General features: G+C 41.2%; 1 protein-coding gene across 2 annotated transcripts in view; it reads right to left on the bottom strand.

Moving 5' to 3' along the window:
• Window positions 1-26,153, bottom strand: part of LOC311440453 (uncharacterized protein) — a 509,298-nt gene that overhangs the window by 35,950 nt on the left and 447,195 nt on the right. Inside the window, exons 1-2 of one of the 2 annotated variants that reach the window (XR_014695427.1) lie at window positions 4,489-4,595; window positions 635-1,209 (exon numbers count right to left, since the gene is read on the bottom strand). The gene's annotated coding sequence lies outside the window, so the exon portion shown is untranslated. Of the gene's footprint in view, window positions 1-634; window positions 1,210-1,842; window positions 1,896-4,488 lie in introns of those variants that run through there. The other variant, XR_014695428.1, reaches the window with a different exon arrangement.

Genomic DNA, 26,153 nt, shown 5'->3' with positions numbered 1-26,153 from the left:
TTTGCTACCGCCCCCCCTCCCTGCTGAGAAATGCTGGAGCACATTTGCATATATTATGAACAGTATTTCATTACTGAAAATAATCCAAAACAAAAAATTGCACCTGGCCTGACAACACAAGGCCAACTTGCTTCCTGATGTGATTTTAAATGGCTGAGATATTAAAACACTGAAAAACGGGGTTTATAATGGAAATACTGACAGACTATTAACTATAGCGACGCTGCTCTAATAAATGGAATAGCCTGTCGTAATCTCTAGTTCATAAATATGCAAATATAAGGCAGAGGATTTGCTCCAAAGGATGTCTCTATAATTTTAACTGACCTTTACTGATACTAAATGAGCCTGTTGCTTCTGTTTTTGAGCATTAAATGGAAGTACAGGGAATCCAGTCTCTCTACATTCAGCACCGTTCAGTTCCCATCAGCACCAATGGCAAAATCCTCAGTGCCTTCAGTGGTAAAAAAATCTGGCCCCAGAACACACAGAAAGTAAGATGCCTGGATGTACTCAATTTTAATTCTGTTCTCATCCGTGTTAATTATTATTATATTAATTCTTCTGTTTGGGAGAAATTAAGCACACATTTGCCCCATGTGTCAAAGAGCTTGACCTGCCAAAAAGCACTCACCCGCTCAGTGATAAACAGGCCATCGACACAATGAAATAAACGTTGAATTGTATCCAGTTTCCTGTTCTGGACCAAATGGAGGTAAATCCACTGACTTAATATTTAATAACCTAAATGTAATTTCTTTTTTGTGCCTCACATTGCACAGTAAAGAATTGGATGGCTAGCAGTTTTGCAGATTCCCAACCCCTAATTATTTTAAGCTATTCATCCTGGTATCTGTCCATTGATGCTCAGCCAAATTGCCAGCAGGGGAGAGATCTGTCCAATCCAGGAGCTAAATGAGTCACTGAGAGTCAATCTGTTTTTTTCCCTTGCTGCTGGGATTTCCTTGGGTCCTGGCCTCTCTCTGCTCCAATCACACACACAGAGCTTCAGGCGTGGGTCCTCTTTGGCTTCAGCTGCCTCCTGTCTCCCCATGTCTGCTCTGCTCATCACAGCTGTTGATGGGTTCTCGCCGGCTGGCCGCAGAAGACCAATACTTTCATCACACTGCTCCTACAGTTCTTGCTCTGAAGGAAAATTAAGACATCTTGGCCTTGTTGAATTTGGTGCTGAAGTAATACATCAGGTATCTAGATGGAAAGCAAACCACATGAATAAAATGTGTCATCTGGGTTAGATACTAATTTATTTGCCTTAAGTTCTGGGAACAATATTTGCACTTTTTCCACAGAACTCAGTTAAGTTCCATAGAAACTGAATACTAATATAATTTCTGCAGCATGGAAAACAAATATGAAACAGAAAAAAATAGACTCATCAGAAATATTAGCTGCTCAGTATTAAAATGTCTGACAATGCTGCAAACTCAATTTATAAACAGGAACATTTAGAGCCTAACTATTCACTGAAAAGCAAATTCCTTGCTTGTTCCCTTTTAGGGTCAGGATTCAATTACACAAAAATATGCGGCAGACTTAAGGACTGCATGTAAGATTAAGATAACTGGTATTTCATGGTAAATGATTAAATTAGCTGACACAGTTTTATCCTGAACTTTGCCATTAAAACTGACATTTTTGTGCCACGCACATTGTAGGCTGCTGGTAATCTAAACTGCCTTTCTTCTTTCAAAGACTTTAAATAGCTAAAGAACTCTTGTTCTTTACTCTATTTGCAAATGTGTGGAAAATATATCTACATCATAACAAGATGAACTAAGCACAAGACTTTTTTTTTCCCCTCCTCATCTATCATACAAATACCTTAAGAAAACAGCAAGGAAATTCCAAATGCCCAGAATCAGCTCCGCAATACACACTTTAATCAACTCATTTATGTGACTCTACAGAGATGAGAACATGCTGTCCTCCTCACGGTGAGTAAAAATAGAGAAATGACAGAAGCCTCTTAATAAAAGTTTAATTATTCCTAGTATACAATTCTAAACCACTCTGTTTTATTTCTCTTCAGGCTTGCTTTTTTATGCAAGGAGAGTTACAAGAATAATTTTTATATAAAACACAGTTTAGGATTGGTTGGATGAAGTGTTGCCAGAGATGGTGACTGTAGTCACTGCCACTGTTGAGCTAGCTGGGAAGGAGCAACTCTACTCCTCTGTGAACATACATGGCCTCCAAAGCAAAGCAGTCACAAGGCATTGTACACAGCAAACACAATCAGTCTGATCAGAGAATCGAACTACAAGGGAAGTGTATCTTTTGAACGTTGCACTGAGTGGACAAAAGAGCTGAGTGGTAAGAAAATCCATAGAAACACTGTGGAAATGAAGAATGGAGGCAGGACACGCAAACAAGTGCTTCCCCCTACAAGAGGCCAAGGGCAAGCATAAGAAATGAGTTGTGGCCAAAGGAAGCCTCATAGGCAGTGGGATAAAAATATTCTATACTTCTGTTTGTTTGACTTGTCCTGGGGTCAGAAAAAGAGATTTGTTCTTTTTTTTTTTTTTTTTTTTTTTTTTTTTTTTTAGGTACAGAACTACATAAAAGCAGTACATGTCTCTGACGAGCAATTTCTCATCATAAGAAGAATAACCTCAAATTTTTGGCTAGAAAGAATATTCAAAAGAAGCAGCTCTAGCAGTGCAAAAGCATGTGAACTGCAATACTGCTCCAGAAACAGTGGTCCAGCAGGTCTAGCTTTTCATAGTCAAGAGGCTAACACACTTTACGAAATGATAAAATAGCAATGACAATTATTAGTGTAAAACAATCTACTTAAATGGGACACAATTCACCACTCACAGGCTTTGAAAGTGGAAGCTTTATGAAGTCTTCCATGCACCACATTATACCTCTTTCTATGCACTGTTACAAAGATAAAAAACAATTATACAAATTGGAGGGATAAAGACATATCTCTGTATTTCAGCTTTTTGTAACCAAGGTCTTTGTTGAGACAGGTAGTAAAAGCATGACAGACACCAATAAATAAATAAATAAATAAATAAATAAATAAATAAATAAATAGGGCGTTTTTTATTCCAGAGAATTTAATCCTTTATTCTTCAAGCAGACTTATCATTATTCTTCAAGCAGACTTATCAGAGGGGTGTGCGTAACAGGAATGTTATGGCAAAGTTTCTGGATTCCTTGTTAGCCATAAACAGTTGAGCAAGACTTTGGACTCCTTTTCACATCTTGGATCTTCTGTGAGTTTTAAGGAGAAGAAACACAGCTTTTTATACAGCACCTTCCCCAGGAGTTAGAAGCTGCAGTTATACAACACCCACACAATGACACCACTATCACAGTCACACCACTGTCATCAAAGGATGACTTTCAGTGAAAAGAAATAGCCAAGAAGACAGTTTCATTGCTTGAAAACTCATGCAAATGCTGAACAATGAAACTCAATCTGATTATCAAAGAATCAAACCTGTACGAACATCTCACAAATTGTGGCATTCAATTCAGACTTCTTAGCTCTCCTACATAATTTCTTGGCTTTTATATATTGTGCAAGGGACATAGCTACTTTTACTTCTTTGTATGTTTTAAACTTTGAAAACCTTTCACGGCAGAGGTTATATGAATCATCCAGCTTTTCCTATTCCAAAATGTTTCACTGATCATTCATTATTAACTGAGTAAAATGAAGATAGCTATGATAAATTTTGATCTATCTGAAAGTATTAGAAAGGATATGAAAACATCTTGTTCATAGTACTAACTTTTAGATGACATATGAGGGTACAGCCTCACTTTTTTCACTGTCACATACCATAAGGCTCTTAATAACCCAATCACTTATTACATCTTTTTCCTCATTCCTAGGCACTGATAGTTTCAACCTGGTATGCCATTTAGCAGAAATTCATTCAAACAGTATAACAGTGAAGGGACTGGATGTTGATGGACAGGAAGCCTGTCAACATCAGAGATTAGGATCCTAACTCACGCCTAGATTTTTTCTAAGTAATGTATGTTCTCTAAACAGTTCTACATAAATGTATGTTCTCCTCTTGATGTGAATGCTCTGGAAAGACAGTAAGAAGCTGGTGGCCCCACGTAGATGTCAGAGTGAGGCCTTTTGAGTAACACAGTAACTTGCATTCTGTTACTAAATATAGTGCAATGTAACTATACACAAAACTTACAAATACTGTGAGAAAATAGTCCTTTTCAAGCAGCTCACCACAGAAATGGGACAATGGGACAGAACCTGGAGAAGAACCATGGTAATCCAAAAAAAAAAAAAAAAAAAAAACACACAAAAAAACTATCTCCTTTCAGTGAGTCAAGAAGTCGAGATCCCAGACACATCAGATGCATTTTGCTCCTTGTCATTCAGCTATACAGACAGAAGGACCAAAGCCAGTGGGATACTTCAGATATACTCTACAATTAAATATATTTAGAAAAAAAAATCGTACTGGTTTACTCATTTACCTCTTAGAATATTTTCAGTTTCATTGCTGCCCTCTTCAGCTTGGGTTTTCCAGGGTGGGAGAGGGTCAGGTCTATGGGTAAGGGAAGCAGACAGGGACAGAAGTTGTGCAAAGCTGGTCATGGACTTAATAAGGGCTTGATTCTGTACCAATGAAATCAACAGGAGTTTGGCTCATGCTTGCAGTGGGAGGTGGATCAACGCTTCATGCCAGCTGTTCCCTGCTGGGTAGGGATAATCCCTTTGAAACAAAATATTTAACTTGTTCTCACTCTGTTGATGTAAGAAGGCTTCCCATGATAATGCTTTCATGAGAATTAAAAGGTGTGTCTCATTTTTAATTCCAAATACCCTGTTCCTCTAGTATGTATTTGCCAGTCCAATAAAACGATCAACCTGCTATTAGCCATGTGAGTTTACAAAAAATGCTACAGCAGTCTGAGTTACAGGGTGGATCATCTGTGTGTTCTGCTGGCCGTGACAGTACTTCTTGCAATTCCCTCAGCTGGAAGGTGCAGCAAGGAGACATGTTAGTTCCAACACTACACCTGAGGTAGGATCCCACGGACAGATGTAGAGTAGCCATGGCCACCGTAAGCAAATACGAAAGTGACAGAAAAAATAAATTAACTGTCACGAAGAACAGAATTTGGGAACAACATCAGAGAGACAGGAGCTGAGGGAGGACAGTAGTAACAATAAAATCAGATATGTGTGCCCTGAAATCTGGATCCAAGTACAGCATTTAGTCTCAGTCACTGTTTCTGTGTTTTGTTTCTATGTCATACTGGGGAAATGAGGTTCTGAAGCTAGAGGAAGCTGCCCAGGTTGCTCTAGAGATCAACAGCATACTCTGGCTATTTCTAGCTCCTGCATTTATTAGCCAAGTTCACAACCAGTGTGGAAGTGGGGGCTATTTATCCCAGCGTTGGTTTGGTTCACTCCCTGTCACCCCTCTGGCTGAGATCCATTTGGCTAGCAGACCTGGAACATAAAGTCTGCTAAGTTTTATAAAGCAATTATTTAATTTGAAAAGTCTCTTTGATTGCATTCTAATGAGATTTCCATAAAATGCAGTCCTCTACCTCCTCCTGGGAACTTCTATTTAATCCATAAACCATGACACTTTTTGAAAAGCTCTAGAAGACTTCAAGAGAGGGATCTTCCAGAGACTGAGTTGTTAGGTCTGCTCACTGGAAACTGAGCTTTCCATAGACTTGCGTCCTACAGAAGCAGGAAATGTATGGTATTGTTTGAGCTTAAGAGACTGTGACATTTTTATAGAATGAACGGAGGAACTGAGATACAGTGACAAAGCCAGGAGCTGCATCTGGCTGGCTGCTCCGAGGAGCATTCCCCTTATAGATTTTTATGGCTCTCCCAACCTTAATATTAAACACTTGACCTTTTGGTCAAATACTATTTTAGATTATTAGGTTGGTTGATTAGTTACTAAATACACCATCTATAGTAAATAGAAAATTGTGTAGTCTGGTGCTTCAGTCTCAGACCTTTCAGGTATTGCTCCCTTGGCATTTAACGCCAGAGCAGCGAGTCCCCTTACGTTAACTTAAGCCACTTGGTAAGCAAGGAGCGCGTGGTTTTTTTCACACAGGGGTAGTGATTTCTGAGGTGGCACTGCTAGAAAGGGGATGTCCTCTTTCCCTTACAGCTCCCCCACCCCAACCTGATAGCTTTAATGAAAGTGCTGTAAACATGGTGAAGTCGAGCATAAATAGGAGCCAGCTCATGCCAAACAATGCAACTTAGACTGCTGACTACAAATAAGTATGTTTTCCTTTTTAAATTCTGTAAGTCAGCGCTTTGCAATTGACTCTGCCCTGTGTCTCTCTCCCAGGTGAGCTCTTTTATTCATCCTCCCCCATACAATCTGTATGTCCCCACACTGGAAGCAGAATTAAATGCATTTGCATTTTCACCCCTCTCTACCAGCACCTTTGTACCCCAGTTTTGGAAAGCCTGCTGTAAACTTAACCCCTCCCTCTCATAAATCCACTTCAAATATTTGGATTTAAAAGTATGTGGTTACAGACAGCATGATGGGAACCCTGAATTACTGAATATTTAAAATAGCTCCAGAAAAAAAAAAAAAAAAAAAAAAAGAGAGAGAGAGAGAGAGAAACTTTTTCCTGGACCTTAAAATGGTTTTAACAGGAACAGGACAAAATGCTAGTGCAGAAATATTTATTAACTTTAGAGGACAAGCTGCATGAAGAAGAAAAAAAGAGCCTTATTAGTAAACACTGTGGAGCGTACTTAGGAGACCACCCTATGGAGTCCATGTAACATTTTATAGTACACAAACTCAGGCTGGACACAGCACAGTGACTGAAGATTTGGGCAATTGATTCCTCGCTTTCAGCAAATGATAGATAAGCTTTGTATTTCATCTGGGTCTGGTTCTGATCTCAGTCCTGAAATGTAAGACTGGAACAGCTCCACTCATTTCAGGAGAATCACATTCTTTACACTGTGGTGACACTTGAAGTTCATCTACTAGATCTAATAAAACCAGGTGCTCTAAATCCTAGCATAGATTTCCTCTTTTTTATTTTATTTTATTACAGGACAGTACCTTATAGCCAAGCAAAACCTGAGGACACACCTGCTTATGTGAGTAGAGGATGGACAGACTAGGCTGCAGGACTTGGTCTCCAATGTGCAGAGGTGTTATTATATTTTCTGTGATTGTGCACTAATGTGATGCAGGCACCCTACACACAAACTAGATAACACTACTTTTCTTCTTGCAGAAAGCTTCATTTCTTGGTAATTAAAATGGGTGTGTTTGAGAATGACAAAAAATAACAAAAACAAACAAAAACACTTAGAAATCTGGCGCTTCTAAAATCATACAACAACTGAATGGCTAGCAAGCAGTGAATCTTAGCTAGAACACCACCATGCTCCTATAACTGTTGTACACTTTTGCTTTTAAATAATAATAATAAAATATTACTGAGGATGGAAATAACCCACTGCAGTTAAAGCACGGTCCTTTAACAAACTATTGTTTCCTAAATAAACTGCTGAAAACCTGTTGTTGTCCTGCATTTGCTAAGCTGAGCTCCTCCTGACTCCCCTCTTTCCATCTGCCTTTTGTATTGCTTACTTTACCTCTTGGCATAGGACAGGGCAGTGACTTGTAACAAGGTGAGGCTTAGGGCAGCTCTTAGTCATCGCTTCCAGAGCTGGTGAGAGCTGGATTCCTCCACAGTCTCATAAAACAGCACCTTGCAATGGTGGAGCTGCAGCAGGGGAGAATTTGCTCTCCAGGTATCATGCAAGTATTACCAAGCCTCAGAAGTCACAGAACAAGAAAGCTTGGTGCAGACACAGCGATCCCACCTGCTAGGTGTTCCTGTACAGAAGTGCTGAGAGACCTGGATTTTCATTTCTTGAGTACAAGATATGTCTCCACAGAACAGGGCACCACTGAGGAAGCTTTCCTGACCTATTCATGATCACCGGCACATTCCTGTTTATCTCAGTGCTCTGCTCCCAGTTGCTGCACCCAGCTAATATAACTCATCTTCTTCAGCTAACCTATTATCCCAAAGAAGTTCAAATCTGCTCTAGCTGGAGATCTGAACTTCTGAATTATATAGGCAAAATGGTGATTTATTCAAATGCCCTTTCTTATATGTATTTTGATGTAAGTGTAGTCAGTCACTGGCCATGTTCAGCTCCTATGTATGTAGGTGCAGAAACAAGCACAAAGGAGGAAAAGTAGATAAGAAGTTAAAAAAAAAAAAAGTGATTCCACAACTTAGATCTTTTATAGTTCTTTCTACTGCTGCCACTCCAATGCTTTTGCCTTAGTTTAACTTTAAGCTATTGACACTAAGGAGATCAAAAAAGGTGGGTGGGTGGTGGTTTTATGTTTTGTTTTTTTTTTTTCAACAGAGCAGGTTCACTTACACCATTTAAGCTCAAAAGTACAGTCCATTGTTTTTGCTACATTACCATATCTTTTTGCTAAAGAAAAAGAATTCCTATTCTATGTAATTGCAGTATTGCCTTGACCCTTGAAGCCCATGGAGCTCTTCCAGGACTACATAAGTACAGAGCAAAGCAAGAATGTAAAAACTGTTATGATGTTGGTGCTTAAACAGAGATATCTTTGTTGAAGGCCGCTATAATGCTTTGGACTGAAGGTAGAAAAAACGCAGTGCATGCACAAAACACTTTCAAACATGTGATGAAATTTGCCATCTTACCCACTTATGTACTAAATGAGTAACTTTGTTAAACTGTATGACTTACCAGAAGATTTCTTGAGTAGCATTTGACATACATAAGTCCCATTAGCTGTATCCATAAAGAGACACTTCTAAAGCATTGTTACATTGATGAGTTTTTCCCAAATGGGTAGAAGTTGAATAATGGAGGTTAAACACAAAGTCCATAGCAGGAAGTCTGCAGCACAGCTGCAAAGATTATGCCAAGGGTCCTGGCATCTAGATGTAGCAGGCCAGAGCATGACAGCTCTCCCAGCTGAAAACCATCTAATTAGTTACATGGCAATCACTAAGTAGGACATAAAGTTCTTTTAAAGAGTTAGTGGACTTTAGCCAAGTATCTGTAGGAAATCATATGATTCCTTCTTGGAATTGGAATTAAAAAACAATTGGATTTTACTGAATCAGTCTGTGGTCCCAAGTACTCCAAAACATACCATCTCTACTCTTCCTGTCTGAAGGACTGTGTTTCTCAGTGTACCCAGCAGCATCTGTTGACTCCCACAGGTAGCCTCAATGCAAGAGCTCCCTGTCTGGAGAGTGAGGGAGCTACTCCACATTTATAACTGACTCTTAGTGGAAATCAAAATTTAGATTATGTCTCTAGAAGACTGATTGCCATTTACACCATTTCAGCTTTTGTTCTCATACTACTGGGTTTTCAAGCTCCATTTATCATTTGTGATCTATCTCACAACCTCCCATCGTCAATCACACTTGTGAATGTGTTTGTCTTCTTCAATATTTCCCAAGGAGTTTAAATGTTTTACTTGGTATGGAACAAACACACAAGGATATCTGATATAAACCCTCATGGCCTTTTGCCAAAACACATGTTTTAGCTGGGGTCTTGTTTTGCTATGGCTAACCATTTTTTCCATTACATCTAGCAGAAAGGATAACACAGGCTACATTTGCTGAGAAGCAATTTTCTTATAAATCAGGCCAAATGCAGTGGCTCGGCTTCCTCAGCTAGGATCCTGAGGTCTGCACTGCAACCAGACATGTCCCAGGCACCATCTGCCCACCTGTGCAAATGTCAGCACAGTCACTCCACTGTAGCCAGGACATCTTGAGAAAACAGTCAGTCATGCTGAAAAAGTCTAATCTCCTTGGTCACAAAGTTCTAATGATAATTAAAACAGGTCCATAGCTCAAAAAAAATGAGAACATACACACAAAACTGACACTTGGGAAGTGTAAGGTGTTATAAATATAGTTGTTGGCATTAACAATGTGTTACATTCTGAAAAGCAAAGCATAGCAAATATGTCTTTTTTAAACATAAAAGCAAAAACTTTGCATTTATCCACTGATGTTTCTAAGCTATTTATGCTCAGTCCAGCTCCTGTCAGCTTATCACAAGCTACATGTTTTCATTGCAATCTACTGCACAGCATCACTCCAGCTCAGCTGGTATTTGTGTTATGTGAAAACAAGATGTATTTCACTAATTTGCCTCACTCCTACCCCACAACTCTTCCCATACGTAGATCCCCCTTTCTCTCTGTAACACTGATGGGGCCATAGTGGTGAGTAAACTTCAACACCTCGCTCATGCAGCTCCTCCTCTGCTTAGCTGCCTGTCAGCCCCCACACTGTTCCCTGGTTTGCTTTATGGCTTGTCCACTAACTGTCACAGCATGGAAGGGAGAAAGGTCACATGGCCTTACTAATAGTGCTCTATTTTGAAGTCTTCCAGTAGTGAATCTGGGGCCTCCAGGACATCCTCCTGATGGTTATGTTGAAATGGCTGAGGCAGGTAAGCTAAGCAGATTCTGGATTTACTTCCATTATTACAGCTCAGGCATGTGACAGGCATTTCAGTGTGGTTTTCTTGTCACCAATGGCTGAAAAGAACATGAAACCCAAACAATGCAATGATATGCTTTTTATATAAGAAGCAAAGTCTTTTCAAGACTAGATACCATATCAATGGTTATTAGCAAATCTTTATACCAAACAAAAATGTATGCAACAATACACTCCAAACAAATGGCTGGGCATTTAAGCTAAATCTTGTTTGGCACAGCACAGGTTGGAGCTCCAGATGGATGTAAGCCTGGGGGGAAAGACATGTCTGCCTACAGAGTAATTGATAATAGCGAACTGAGATTTTATATCTTCTTCCCCTATTCTGCATCTTTATCAACAGATTCTACCCTCCCCTCTTCACACACGGGACACATCATTTCACCCGTGACTTTCACTGGTTGATCCCACCAACTAAGGGATTACCTAGTTGTCCCCCCGATCCATTAGGGCAGGTCTCATTGCTAGGCTTCTGCAGGTGATCAGCTCTGCAGAACATTCTTGCTCTACAGCTCTCAGAACTAAAATTCCTAAACTATATAAATATGAATATAGTTTAGGAGTTACAGAATATATAAATTTATTCCTCCAGTTATTAGTCAGATTCAATCTGATTAGAGACAGCAGGAATTTTTACAGCATGGTTACATGACTTCATACAGACCCACATATATACACACGCATTCCTTAGTAAAGAAATTATTTCTGCATAATATCGCTATTTTTTTCCTATGTTTTAACACTGCATCCAAGTCAGACTGAAGTCCAGACATTAAGTCTGCTTCCTGTTTGCTGCTACACATTGCTGCTATGGCAAAATGGCTGACAGGAGAGAAGAGATTCTTTAAAGCGTTCTGACAATCTCTGTCAAGAAGATCCCAAAGGCACAGATAATATTTTTTTTTTCTCCCAGGCCTTGCAGCTTAAAGTACCAAAGGGTTCATTGCTGTTACCCTTCTTATTCAAAACCCATATGAAACCACTAGAGAATATTGTGAAATGGCATAGGCTACAATGTCATCAATATCCTGATGACACCAAGCTCTATGTCTCCTTTTCATTGAAGCCATATGTTGCAGCTTCCTTGTGTCTGGCGGAGATAAGACATGGATGAAAGCCAGTTGGCTGGGCTTTTTCTAGATAAGATGAAGGTAGTGTATAGGTTTGGCAAGGGAAAAGTGTTTTAAGTTGACAAAAATCTGCTTTCAAAGTTGAGGGAGATCCCTATTGTCAAAATACACGGGGGATTTATCACCTCCCAGCTCCTCTTGGAGTCCCAGCTACGAAACTGGCCCAAATCCCTTTGTGTCTTGCTTGACTTTACTCACTAGGTGCTCACTGGGTTTTAGTTGACCAGTCTGTTTATTCAGAAAGTTGTCAAGCTTCCAAGGTCACTGAAGACCCTGCTATGTCTTTGTCATTATTTTCATATGTTCTCTAGCCTATTCAAAGACTCTACCTGTTCCTGACCTACCACAGTATGCCACCCAATTCCTACAGAATACCAATTTCCTAATGATTAACTGAGAGCTTTCTTAATGCAGCTGAAGCCTATCGGTACTTACTTTCCCTCAGGAATGTAAGAAAGGATTATTCTCTTTTTTTTCTTTTTTTTCATGTAGTTGAAGACCTATCTTTTCTTCTGTAAAACTCCTCTTGCTGAGGTTAGACAACCCCAGATCATTCAATCTTTCCTCACAAATTAATTTTTTTAGACCTCTGATTATTCGTTTTGCTTTCTTCTCCAGCTGGGCTATATTTCTTGAAATGCAAGCCCCCAAAAGAGGTCACAGTAAATCAAGTGACTTTAAGTTTCTGTTAGGTATAGGTACGCAGCATCACTGTCTCTGCTCCAAGCCCTTCTGGCATATTTACTGGGTGGAGGATCTTTGCTCGTTCTCTTTTCTGCAGTATGACAGTATGCAGCTTGGCTGCACTCAGCCTCCAAACACAACGACACTCACATAGCACAAAGACACATATAATGCAAGCTGGTGAATTCTATATTCATTCTCCAAATTCACAGCAACATTTTGGTAACATCAGGTTCCTCTAAGATGTCCATGTTTTTTTTTCCCCCTGCAACTCAGAGCTCTCCTGAGCTAACTGTTGAGCCTTCTTCCCATCACATCAGCTCTCTTTGAACTTAATTAGTCCCACCATTAAGCAGAACCTTCCTGCTATAAAGCATTCTGTCCTGTTACTCTCTCATGTTCAAAGCTGCTGATTCTCCTAAAAGCTCAAGTCGTTATTACTCCTTTTAAAACATTTTCTTAGTCCTTGCAGAATTTCTTTTTTTTTTTTTTTTTTTTTCCCTTCTTCCCAGAAATGAAGAAGCAGGGGGAATTAATTTTCTCAGTCCATTTGAATAGATCATCATCAACCCACCATTGTCCCTCAGCTGGCTGGCATGGGACACAGCCCTGGCAGTTCTGCAATGTAGCCACTCCATGAGACCAGCTATAAACTGAGCGTAGACACGTATCCACCAGCCACCACAAGCATGTCCTTAGCCATGCTGGACTGGTGAGAGAAGTGGGTCAATCCCTGTCAGAAGCAGACTTCATCACTTGCATATGTCTCTTGCCTTTTTTTCCCACAGTGCTACCCCGTCACTACAGGACTATTCTGGAAGCACAGAGGGAGCCTTCTGAGAAGTTTTGACTAATACAGGATAAGGCTGCTTGCTTTATTGCAGGGCAGAGAAGAATAAATTAAAAAGGACAAATTACATGTGTTCTCCACACTTTGCATGAGCTGCCAAAAGCATGCTGGCCTGACTACATTGATGCCTGGCTTTCTTCAAGAGAAGTGAATCAGGGACATATTCTCCAATTTGGGCAAAGAAGCCCTTTAAGCAGAGCACTGCACCTCTTGGTAGGACTCACCCCCGTGTCCAGTAAAAACAGGGGACTGGGAGAATCAGAAACTTTGGCAAATAACAAAAAGGAGAATAAATGAAGCTAATTTTATACAAGAACAGGGAGGATGACCAAACCAGAGCAGTGCCGGTCACTTCTTAATTACTCTATCTGCCAAAGAGACAGGCAATATTTATGCAAATTACACAGTCTCCATGTAGCACAAAGAAGTTACTGTTCTTCCTCCCTCCCCCTACATTAAATTTATGATTCTGCAATTTATTAAATTTTTCTCTCACATGTGGAAATAAATAATAATAAAAAAATCTTCAAGACACCCCCAGAGGAGCACAAGAGGCAGCCAGCTGATGCAAGCAGAACGCCAAAGCTTCAGGCAGGAGCTGGAAGTTTAACAAGGGGAAGCAGATACTTCAGAAAAAAAATCCTGATAGTGCTGGTGTTCAGGTTAGACTGTCCAGGGAGAGAACTAATGTGGTCTCAAGTCATTACTGGGGATTTTTCGTGACTATAGTGCCATTCATGAAGCAGTTGCCTAGATGTGTAGTGTGAACAGCTAAGATCTCATGGCTTTCTGATTAGATTTAAGGGGAATGCTGTGGGGCCCTCATGTTTCATGCCTTGGGATTACAAACTGTGCAGTGACCATCTTAGTATTTAACATATAAATGCCTTTAGAATAAACAACAGCCCTGAAGAACTGCAGGCTTTATTATCTGCACATTGGATTCTCTTTCAGTGTTTTAGGAAAAAAAGCATGTAAATATGCAGACCCTGAGGTTTCCACAGAAACCTCTGGTTAAAAAAGAAATGACAACAGACTCACACTCAAGGGGAAAGGGCAGTATGGCTAAGTGCAAAGAACAGCTGGGGTATATGTAATGTTACAGTTATTTTTCTGTGCTTCCTCTATGATGAACCAAAGACCTTGTTTTGCTGGATGCTGAATGCCCTGAAGTCCCATTACACATCTCAGGAAAGGACCTTAATGGTTTTATTGGGACCCATATCTGCACATATAACATGGCCTTTGAAGATGAAAGGATTTTTTTTTCTCTGCTTCCATTTGTTGCCTCTTGGTTGACATGTTCCTATATGGACACTGAATCCCCAGATATCTGTTGCCTAATCAGGGACATCAATAACATCCTCAATGGGAAAACTCTGGAACATCTATGAAAGTCAGAAGTGTGAGGAATAGATCTCAGATGATGCAGATGCGGTCATTGCTGTATGATCAAGATAAGCAACATTGCAAGTTCATTTTTGTATGCTAAATAAAATAAAAATGTCAATATTTACACATAACCTTCAAGGCTCTTACATTTGCAACTCTTTAGTATTCAGTGCAGACCACATTTTCCTTAGTCCGTTACCAACAGCTTGGAAATTTAGTTAGAGGATGCAACCCAAATGTTCCTCCAAATGTTGTTTCCAAATGGTCATCTTGAAATATGCTGTTTAAAAGGATGAAATCTTTATGTGAAGATATAAGAGCGCATGCACAGAGCAATATAAACTGCAGGGAAATCATTTGAAGATTAAAACCACTAATGATAAAGATATTACTGTTAGGCATAGTTTAATTTGTTGGTAACTAAATCACCAGAGGCTTTTTACAAGCTGCTTGGAACCTAACTATTGTGTAGTGCACATTCAACCACTAAGTGTACAGTGACACAAACAAATAAAAGCGATCATAACAGTTGAAATGTAGTTAGAGACACAATTGAGAACATCTGTATTGTAAGCAGAAATAAATTAGAAATACTGAAGTGTTTTGTAGCTGTGAAACTGAGGGATAAAAAAATAACCTACAGCACCTGGATTAAGCAGTTATAAATAATGTATAAAGGAAAAATCTCATTACCCCCTGTGTAAACTCCCCCCCAATGAAATATATTTTATGAATGTTGCATCACAGTAATAAATGCAGCATTTGTTTTCTCCATAAACTTTCCATTTCATGACTATAAGATAGTTTGGATTTGGAAATAATGGCCAGTGAATGTACTGTTTGCAGGATTAGTTTCCCTCAACAAGCAGCTTTGAACTGACCTTCAGTTTTTTGGGCTAAAGAGCAGAGACTTACACAGGCTTAGCAGAACTCATATTTGTGCCTACAAAGCTGTTGCATTGCTGTACTCGACTTGCAACAGAACAATACTGTATAAACAAATCCAATAGCACCACTAGAGAGTATTTAGACTCTGAGGCTTGCATGTAGTAATTGCCTGATATCATAGAAGATTTTACGAGATTATGCTAGATAAAGACTATATGTGAATGTGGAAAGTTTTCCCTTTGTAAAAAGCCAGGTCTTCCAGCACGATGCTGTGCACTGCAGGATACACAGTTTTGACTAACATTAAAAAGAGCAAGTGCTGTAGAAAAAACTAGAATGCTTCCTTTCAAGTTTCCAGTTTCTCTTTACAAATATTCATGGTTCTGTGTAAAGATGCCAGGAGAGATTCCTCTCTTGTGTTAGTCTTACACTAAGATAGCTTTGCTGAAGTACTCAACAGATTAGTTCTAGACTTAGGCAGTGTATTACTGCCAAATTGCACCATTGGCTTTTCTATTGAGGATATCTTGATTTCCTACATATGAAAAGGGGTCAGCTTCTCGATGATCCAGGGCAGCAATCACTGATCCCCTTGGGAGATTCTCTCAATGATCTGTACACCTGATATGCAATCACCAAGCAACACCATGGTAGAAAGGGGGTGAGGATGTGTATGAGAGGCAACAAAGGAAGTCAGCATCTGGAGTCAAATTGAAACCTAACAAATTATAAATCAAAAGGATAAGAACTTCCCACTGGCTGAGAAAGATAAAATGTCACAAACATAAAAACATTATAGAGTTAGGTTTGAGTCTGGAGTGCTTTCCCTTTTATGATTTATGATTGAGCTCTACCAGCATGGGAAACACAACGCAAAGTTCCTCTTGAACTAGCTTAAAAATGCCACAGCTAAAGAAAAAAATATAGTAACATCAATTTTAAAAAATAACAAAACAAAAAAACCTCCTACTAAAATGTAAAGGTCAGAAAGGATTTGGGTGTTTTTAAATGCTGTCTTGAAGAAATTTCATAAAGGTTAAGATGTCATGTAGTTTCAGAGTTATGGGCACTGGAGGGGGGTCCTTGAGTGCCAGCTACTCCTCGGGCCACTCGGTGACTGTGAGCTGCGGTGACAGTGGACAGCGGGAGGCTGGTGGATCAGAAGCTATCACTGTGCCACTGGGGAAAACCCGTGTCTTGCTCCCCAGAGAACGAAGAGCTGTGTGAATATTTCAGCATCTGAGATTCAGGCAGTGTATAAAATACAAAAACATGCCTTAAATAACATTACACGGGTCTAATTTCAATTGCCCAGAGCATGCATATTTTCAGCGTTCAGCCTCTTCGACTCAGTCATTTGCCCAGGAGGAGCGGGAGGCACGGTGGGGACATCACTCAGAGCCCAGCCAGCTACTGGTGGCTGCCTCCCCTGCACAGTGCAAGGGCTCCAAGCAACACACAGATCCCTCCTGCCTCAACTTCCCTCAGGGGACACAGCCAGACAGGGCCAAACAGGAGCCCTAATGCTCCTTTTTCCAGGTCTGGAAAGCCAGCACTGCTGGGGAAAAGTGAGGAGGGTGAGCTCGTTCACCTGTGCTGTCGTCTGCTAGCTCCCTCCTGCTGTGGGCTCCTGCTCCCTGCTCCCATTTAGCACTGACCCGGTCCCTCGTCCTCCGCCCTCTTCTGTCTCCTTCTCCGGTTCCCCCTCTCTCCTCTGGCATTTAGTTCCCTCATACAGCATTGCTGTTTTCTATGGACTACATCCACTGAAAACAAATCAAATCAAATCAAATCAAAACAAGACTTTTGGGCTTGATTTCTTTTCCCTACTCTCACCTTCATGACTTTCAGACTTGAGTCTGTATCCCTGGTAAGGAGCTACCTTTCTCTGCTTCAAGCCCCCTTCAGGTCCTTCCTGAAAGCCCAGGAGTCCAGAAATTGACCTTACTTCCCAATCTTGGCTTGTTAGCTGGCCAGGTGATCCTGCATATATTTTCAGAGCAATTTGGGGAGGAAAAGGCCAAACCATCAGTGTTTGATTCAGATGGTCACATTCCTCCAAGGACTACTACTGAAAGCTCACACACGGGGAGCGTGGACATAGAAAAGCAGAGGCCTCACCACCATCTCTGGGCAAATGAAATCTATTTATTTCAACACAACATGAATTTCACTTGTAGGCAAAAGGTGAACTAGAAAAAGGTGAACTGTTTGCTTTGAATTACCAAACAAATGCTACACAGAGACAATAAAATAATAAACAGAGAAGAAAAGCCTGGAAAATCTGTACCTGTTCTGGAAAAAATGTTGTAGGAATGGTAAAATACCACAAATGTCAATTATTTCTTGAACAGAAGTAAAAGACTGGAGTTAACAAAATGTTATCAAAACCCTTGCTCATTACAAACATGTGGCACTTTTCTAGCTGGAGGTTTAATTAATATAATGATTTTAAGTTATTAAGCCCTTATGCTCCTTCCCCTGCTTTTCTATTGCTCATTTTCCTCCTTTCCTACACACATTTGCTGTGTGCTGCAAGCTCCCAGTAACAGGCTCTGTGCAGCCCAACTCCCAGTCCTATCTGGCAGCTTTGCACTGCCCAAGAGGAGAACAGCAGGAAAAAAAAAAAAAAAAAAAAAAAAAAAAAAAAAAAAAAGTCTGTTTCCCTGAGGACTCCTTGGGCAGTGAGATCTTGCTCTAAAATCTCCTGCCCCTGCAAAACAACATAGCAAGTACAGGACAAGACACAGCTTCAGAAAGCTGGACTGCCAGTCCTAGGATGGGAAGAGGAGAGAAGCAGCCTGATGTCAACTCCCCAGCCCTTTCTTGGTGTGTAGCAGAGCACTGCTGGGACTCAGCTCTGACCACTTACTTGTCTTTGTTACTCTCTGAAGAGTGTCATACAAAATTACAGTGTTGTATAAATAGGTTCCAAAATTAAAAATAATGCCACCCAAACTTCCCATAGTGTTGCGTTTCTGTTTTCTTGGTTTATGTAACTGCCTGGTTCCTCAAAAACCTCCCCCAAAAGTTGCTATTTGTTTCTGCTAGTCTAATATATGCATTTCTCTGAAAAGCTGAAATGCTCTGCATTAAGTAGTAAAACAAGACATTAGCTCAGGAAGTTTTAGAAACAGCAGCAATACAAATACCTATTCTTTACAGAAAATAAAGACATATTTATCATTTCTGGAGAAAACTGAAAAAATACATAGTTTAAATGATTTCTCACTCACTGAGCAAAGCCATTTTCTTTTGTGAGATGTCCACCGTATACCTGGGTGGTAAAGGACAGAAGCCCCTGGATTGTGTGCACACACAAAGGCGCTCACAGCATCACTCTCCCTTGTCCTCAGTCTCTAAGCACTCGCTGCGCATCCTGCGAGCCTCCAGGCCACCAGCTCACATAAAGTGTAGTTTTATTTATAGTTTCTGTCAGTAAAGAAGAGGTATTCGAACACATTTGTCTTCTTCCCTTCTCTCTTCCTCTCCGTGACACAGATGTATATACATGCATTATGTATGCACACATATACAAAGCACTCACCCCTACTTTATTCTTGAGTTTACTGCTAAAACGATGTTGAAACACATTATTGGGGCATATTTTTCTATCTGAAACTGGCTAGATTTTCCCATAACAGCTGCACTCTCGATTTTAATTAAATAATACCAGTTGTGCCTTATTTAACTAAGCCAGCACATCTTCCTTATGTTCGGGTATATTAATTTCATTCTTTTTTTAATGAATAGGTTTTTATTTTGACATGCAGCTCTCTATAGCTCAGGAAATCTTCATGTCAGTGTAACAATACATATGCATAAGCATGTTTTTTTTTTTTTTCTTGCCAGGGTAAATGTTGGCTACAATTTCAGCAGACTCGATTTAAGCCAACAAATTTGTCCCTGGAAAATGAATACAGGGTTAGTCAAACGGCTTGTGCCTTTGGCACCTTGATTTGCTGCTGCAAACCTACAGGCAACAAGCTGAAGGCCACCTTTCTGTGCATGTTCCCCTCAGACCACCATAAAGAGCAACTACCCTTCAGAGCCCCCACCTCTGTTGCTGATGTTACTCAATCAAATACGAAATTTGCACAATCTACAGTGTTTTGATACAGTGATGGATACAAACTTGCAGTGGAACCCCACCTCCCACTTCCCCCAAGAAGCTCATAATCTGCAAAATATCCTATAAAAGAGGTAAAAATAAAGGTGCATTATCACCTTTGAAACCTGTGAATGACACCCACAAAAGGTCTTGTCCAAGGCAAGACACAGGCAGCTGAGCAATTCTTCCTTTGAATTCTACACTTCTTTAGTGCCCTTTTCAAGATAGATATTATGGTATTTGTAGATATTTTGCTCTTTCTTCATGTCTTTTACCTGGGAAATGTAGGCCTTGGTACATTTACCTCCTAAAAACTACTGGTAAGCAATGAAAAAGTCCAATGAGTGTAGGAACAGGCCAACAAAATTATTTTATGGGAGTAAGAACTCCCCTCAGCCTTATCCCAGTGAAGATCGTCATGACCCTTGAGAAGAGAGTTACCAGTGGTCACACAGAGCAGCTGCTGACACTGGAACCTGTAGAAGTTTGGAAAATGCCCTGGTGAGCTGCACCTCTTCTGTATACCTATGTACCATGTTCCAGCACCAGCTGCCATCAAGGCAAATGAGAACTGCATTATGAACAGGAAACAGTACGATAAACTAGGGGAGAAGATGTCTAGGAAGTCATGCAACCGATGGGACTAGCCCAGCTGTGCATTTGTGTGATTTATAATGAGAAAAGCAGGGGGCACTTTCTGTTAAACTTATTACTGCTTTGTCCTTGGAGGTGGCACAAGACTCCTCACCATGATGCTCACATCACTATTACAGGAACAAACGGAGCACGCACAGCTTGCTGCCTGGAACCTGCTGGGTGGAGACAGGCCTTTGTTTGGCTGGATGGAGGCGGTGGAGAACATAGGCTATGTTCTGCAACAGCAGCCCCAGCTCAGTCTGTAACTTTAAGACAGATAACGCGCACATTTGCATCCACGGGTAGGAATTCTGCCATTTCTGAAAGAGCTGTGAAGATTTTCTCAACCATTGCACAATTTGTCTCCATGATATTATGCTTCCAGTGTCATGTACAGTACATCCTATCTGTCATCAAAGTCAATCTCAACTGCTGCTTGACATGGCCCTAATCAAGACAGATACAAAACCCAGTAATAAAGGTACTGCTGCCCCCAAAAGCAAAGTTGACACAATTGGCTGGTGTGTTTATTTAAATGGCTCATATCTATCCTGTTAGCACATTCCAAATCAAAGTCCACATTGCTTATTTTAAAGTGAAATTTGGTCTCCTGCTCTCCTTTGTTTATGAATGTCTGTATTTCTGACAGCTGACAAAGGGCATGCTGAAGATTTACAGTACCCACAGCTGGTTGTGCATAGCAGTGGGACCTTCCCCACATCATTTTGTTCTATGTGCTACAGCCAGAGAAAACTACCCATTGAGCAGCCCCAGAGAGTGCCGAGTCCTGCAGTGAGGACTGCTTGTCTTGCCCTAGTGTTGGTTTTCCCTTCACTGTTAAGAACTTGCTATATGTCAAAGTCCAGCAACATTGGCCTGAGAGAAGCCGCAGTCCTTCCTCAGGGGGAGTATGTGGGAAGAGGGCCGACACTGGCTTCAGTGTGCTTCACACCCAGCCCAACAGCAGTGTCTATGCCCATTAACTCTGACACCAGATCAAATGATCACATGGCTTTAAATGGGAGAAAAATTTGATGTACCATATATCCTATGTTTATTTATAAATAATTCCATATTTATAAGTAATTCAAGTGACTTGTTACTGCTGCAACTTTGAAGCCAGCCAGCCTAGAAACTCCTGCTTTTTTTAAGTCCAACTCCTATTTCCTTTGGCAGGATGCAAACGAACTCTTGCACACGAACTAGAAAGGAGCAAGGACAGATGGCACAGAGACTCTAACTAAAATATCCAGAACCATCATCTCTAGATTAAAAATGTATAGTTTTTGGCTATCTTCGATGTGCTTCACAATTTTGCACTAGTGGTATGACATGAGGATCTCTGTTGTTCAGCAGCTTCATGTTTTCCCTTTATCATTTGAAACTTGGTGTTCAAAACCCTCATGAAGGCAGCATCATAATGTCTCTGAAGCGTACACATGCAAAATGGAAAGCTACACATTTGCAATGTTTATGCATTGTGTCACATCACCCAGTTTACAGAAATTCTCACTAAGGCTATCAGCAAGAGGGTGGAGGAACACACAAGCGAGCTACCTGCGGGCAAGAACCACACAGGAAGAGTCCTGGTGTAATTCTTGACTATCCCTAAACACCCGTGGTCAAAACATGCTGGGGCATGTGCTGTGTGCTTTAGCAACTTCCAGCTCCTGGTAAATAAGGTCCTTTACCTTCACTCTGCAAAACACTCACACACAGATCCAATAAATGGTGGCATCAGAAAAAGAGGCACTTGTTACTTGTTAGACATATGACCTGACAAAAGGTAAGGAAAAAATAGGAAGACCCACAAAAAAAGCCCCTAAGGAGAACAAAAGAAATATGCCAAGAGAAAATATGACACACACACTTTATACATGTTTAATTTCTGTTGTTTTGGTTGGAAAACAGCTGCAGGTGTCCTCTAATTATATCACCATTTTCACAAATATCAACTGTCATATTTAATTTGTTACATTTACCATCCAGCCTCCTCAAACAGCACACTTCTTTCATTACGCATTTAGTGCCAGAGTTTCTAGCATTCAAGCTAACTTTCAAGCTAGTCAATTAATGCATTATTTACAAGTGAAATGTTATTAAAAACAGATTCTTAATTTACTAATGATTTAGTAGACCCCAGGCAATATTCCAATTTGTTTTTATTGAAATTGGAAGAACACTTAGAACAAAGGGGAAAGTAATGTCAAGGATATTTTGGCCTATTCATCTGTGCTGTACTTTCTGTGGTATTATGTCTACCCCTACATCTTCCCTCCCTTTTTTTATATTGTATTTTTAATACACAACCTAACCAGTTGCAGCATGATTGAGGGGAAAGGTCTATGAAAAATGAAAAACAGCACAAACACTATTGTGAGTTTTGTTTTTAAAAACCACCAGGCAGTCTGGAATGACTCAATACACATGTTCACCATACAATACAGCATATTTTGATTTACAGCGCTGTTCTAGCAGCACAGCAGGTTAAGAAGGTTAGAAGTCAAGGGAAATTAAATGTTATTAGCATTCCACCATTGTTGTGCTGTACAAAAGTGAGTATGTAACTTTTCAGATCAATTTTTAAACTCAAATTTGTTTCTGAGGCTTTCAGCTTGTCAGAAACTTTTACAAGCACGTGTGTGCTCCTTTGTCCTTCCCATCTTTCACTCCTTTTCCTCTCCTATCTGCGCCTGCTCAGGATAATCATTAAAGACTAATCCCCCTCCCACCTTCTCTGTTTGCCGAACTGCAACCATCTACAATAACGCTGTTGTCATTAAAATGTTGACATTCAGTGTTTAGGGCCACTTAATACAGGAAATATCCGCGATTCAGTGGCAATACTAATCAGTGGCAAACACTAAACATCAGCATTTGAATGGTGACCATGATAGCTTCGAGATACTTATTTCTTTGTGTTTGTTTTCATGTGGGAATAAACGAAACCAAAGCAGGGATTCACAACCAGGCGTGTTTGTTACTCCCACGGGGTGGTTTACCAGCTACAGATATGCCCAAACCACGCAGCTCCTGTTTGGCTCTAAAGGCAACATGGGGGATGCTCGGTTCAGGGTTTTGGCACTCACATGTATGTGATTACCCAGCTCAGAGCCAGGTGTGGACATCTTCACCGGGGCACCTGCATGAGGGTAAGCAGGCCGGTGCAAGGGATGTCTAATTTAGGCTTAGGTTTCTGCTTTGTTGCTTTGGTAGCTCCAGGGATCTTGGTGAGGTTAATGATGAGGCAAATGGATGTTCTCAGAGAGCAGATAGGGCCCCAGGTCTGGTTGTTTCTACCCACATGAAGCCTGTGTCAGAAGAAACTTTGGATCTGTGGGCAAAATGTTACCACACCTAGCTAAACGAGAGCTAACCCAGACAAGTCTACACCTCCCTTGAAGTGAAAGCAGAGGCAAAGCTGAAGCCTCTCTGCGCATCCCATTAACCCTTAGCATGTTTGGAAGAGCTCCTTTATTGTCACATCTTAGGTTTGGGCATGAAGTCAGATGCACCAGGCTGACCATGAAATACTCCTTTACTGACAATGCCACAAGAGCTGCAAGTCTGCCCAGTCCCCAGGTGCCCCGAGGGCAACAGTGCCCAGCTCAGCATTGGTTTTGTTGTGCAGGGACAGACTGGCTCTCCGGAGTGCCCTGTGCTTCAGCCTTCTGCTCCTTGTCCCTGACCATCTGAGCTCCATTCCCTGGTGAAGAGCCCTACACAAGCTACCATCATTATCGCAGCTTTGACCCTTGCCTACTCCAGCAAAAGCCGCTGACAGCCACTGCTGACCTGCCCCACCTCCACCGGCAGGCTCAGAGGAGGGAGAAGAGGCTCCTCCAGCACCACCTCAGCTAGCTTGGTTTATGCTGGGGTAGTAAGGATTTACAGGTCCCTCACTTGCTCTCACTGATGAGCTGTTGTGCTGGATCATTGCAGAGGAAGTCATCAGAAAGTTTCAGACTTCACAAACTAATGCTCTGTTTATTCAACTTTCTAATCATTCCTCTGTACTATCTGTGTTTCACATACCGTGAAACTGCACTACACTGTGCAATTGAATTAGTTGTACAGTGACTCAAAGGCATTAAACAATGACTTTGATATTTTAAGTACTGTCTAGGAGGGATTTTTAATTCCTTCCTCGTAATGAAACAAGCAACACTAGAAAAATACCCACAGTTACACAACCCTGAAACATTGATTTTCTTTTCTATCCTGGGTAGACCCCTTTGACACAGCAAAACAAAAAATATCCTTAAAGCATTCAGCTTGTTTAGTGGCAGAATAAAAATAAAACAAGCACTGACACACAATTTTAATGCCACCCAGCAGCACAAGAATTAAGACCCTGTTTTTATTTCCACCATTTAAGTCCATGGCATGTACTAGGAAGGCAAATCCTATGCAAACTTTCCTGATACTGCCAAGTGTATAGGTATGGATGTCCAAACTCCTCCAGCTGCAGCTATATCTGGAGCAGAAGTGGTTACTGCCCCAGATACAATATGGGACTGGGTAGCAAGGTGCTGGTGTTTGAATTGTTCAGAGTAAACCAATTCATTGTGATTGAAACAGGTTAGGGAGTGCCCTCACAAATAGCTTGGCTGACAGCTGAGATGGAGATGCTAACCTTTGGCAGGGGAGTGGTGACAAGCTGCTGGAAGGAAGAAAGCCCCACTGCTGGCATGCCTACAGCTGGAAGAGGACACGCGCTGCCTGACCCCCTGCTAGCTCCTCTGGAAAGCAGGGGTGGACGAAAAGAGGAGAGAAACGGCTGTGCTAGTGCTCACTTGGTCAACAGGATCCCCGTGCTGAAGCAAACAGCTGCTGCATCGACCACGGGGCTGAGGTGGGCCCCGAAATGCCACACACACCCCATAGACAGCAAAAGGACCAGCTGCCACTGTGGTCTGAAATGTGCCCAAGGGAAGCCAGCTCTGCCACTGACAAAACAAGACTCTTTGGATGGGTCCTTGCTGGAGACTGCTGGAAGTGGGGGCGGAAGGGGGAAATGATTGAAGCAATGCTGTGAAACTATTGGCATTAGCTGCTAACAGCACAGGGCCAGGCACCTAAGTGATGACTCACATCTGACAATAAATACATGAATAGTTGTTGAAAGCTTGTTTGACTTTCACAAAGGGGTTTAAGCAAACATTTGTTTGTTCATTAGTCTTGAGCAACACTTTTATGGCAGGAGATGCATTAAACCTTAACATATATCTGCAACCAAGATATTTGGTTGTTTTACAGATTAAGACACAAAGCAATGCACACTGTTTACACAGAACGGCCTTGAAATACCTGTAATGGAGTGAGGTATAGTTATTAGACACTGGCACTGTGAATCTTCATTCTCTTGAAGGTTAGTTGGGATGCCATGTCCCTGAAGATAAAGCCTTAAAGGGTCCGGTTCTGCTTCTGCTTGTGTGCCTGCATCAACTTCCAGATTCCCTGGCTACTTTTAAAAAGCAGATGGATGAAATCTGCTTCATTAAGTTATACTGGTGCCTGGGAAAGTACCAGCACTCACAAACTCCTCAGGACAGTTCACAGCACAGACTGCTCTGTCCTGCATTTGGGAAATGTAATTCAAATCGGAACCCCCTTTCCCTAAATGTCCTGAGCTGATTGCATCATGGTCACAACAACTCTGCGTGTTAGAGGACTGACATCAGGCAGCGTGGCCAAGGAGCACTCACCGTGCTGCAGAAGGTGTCTGTGTGCAGTAGTGCCATCCTTACAGCCCTTTGTGCCCACTGTGCCTGGGTGCCGTGCCACAGGGTGGGGGCTGGTGGGCTGCTCTGGGGTCACCCTGCACGCCCTCACTCTGGGCACAGCACAGGCAACCGGGAAGTCCCACCCTGCCTCATGTGGGGGCTGCAGGAAGAGGGTA

Source organism: Aythya ferina (genome assembly GCF_964211825.1).
Source record: "Aythya ferina genome assembly, chromosome: 8".
NCBI classification, from domain to species: domain Eukaryota; kingdom Metazoa; phylum Chordata; class Aves; order Anseriformes; family Anatidae; genus Aythya; species Aythya ferina.
The sequence above is the reverse complement of the archived record's forward strand: the minus strand, read 5'-3'. Positions and strand labels throughout refer to the sequence as shown.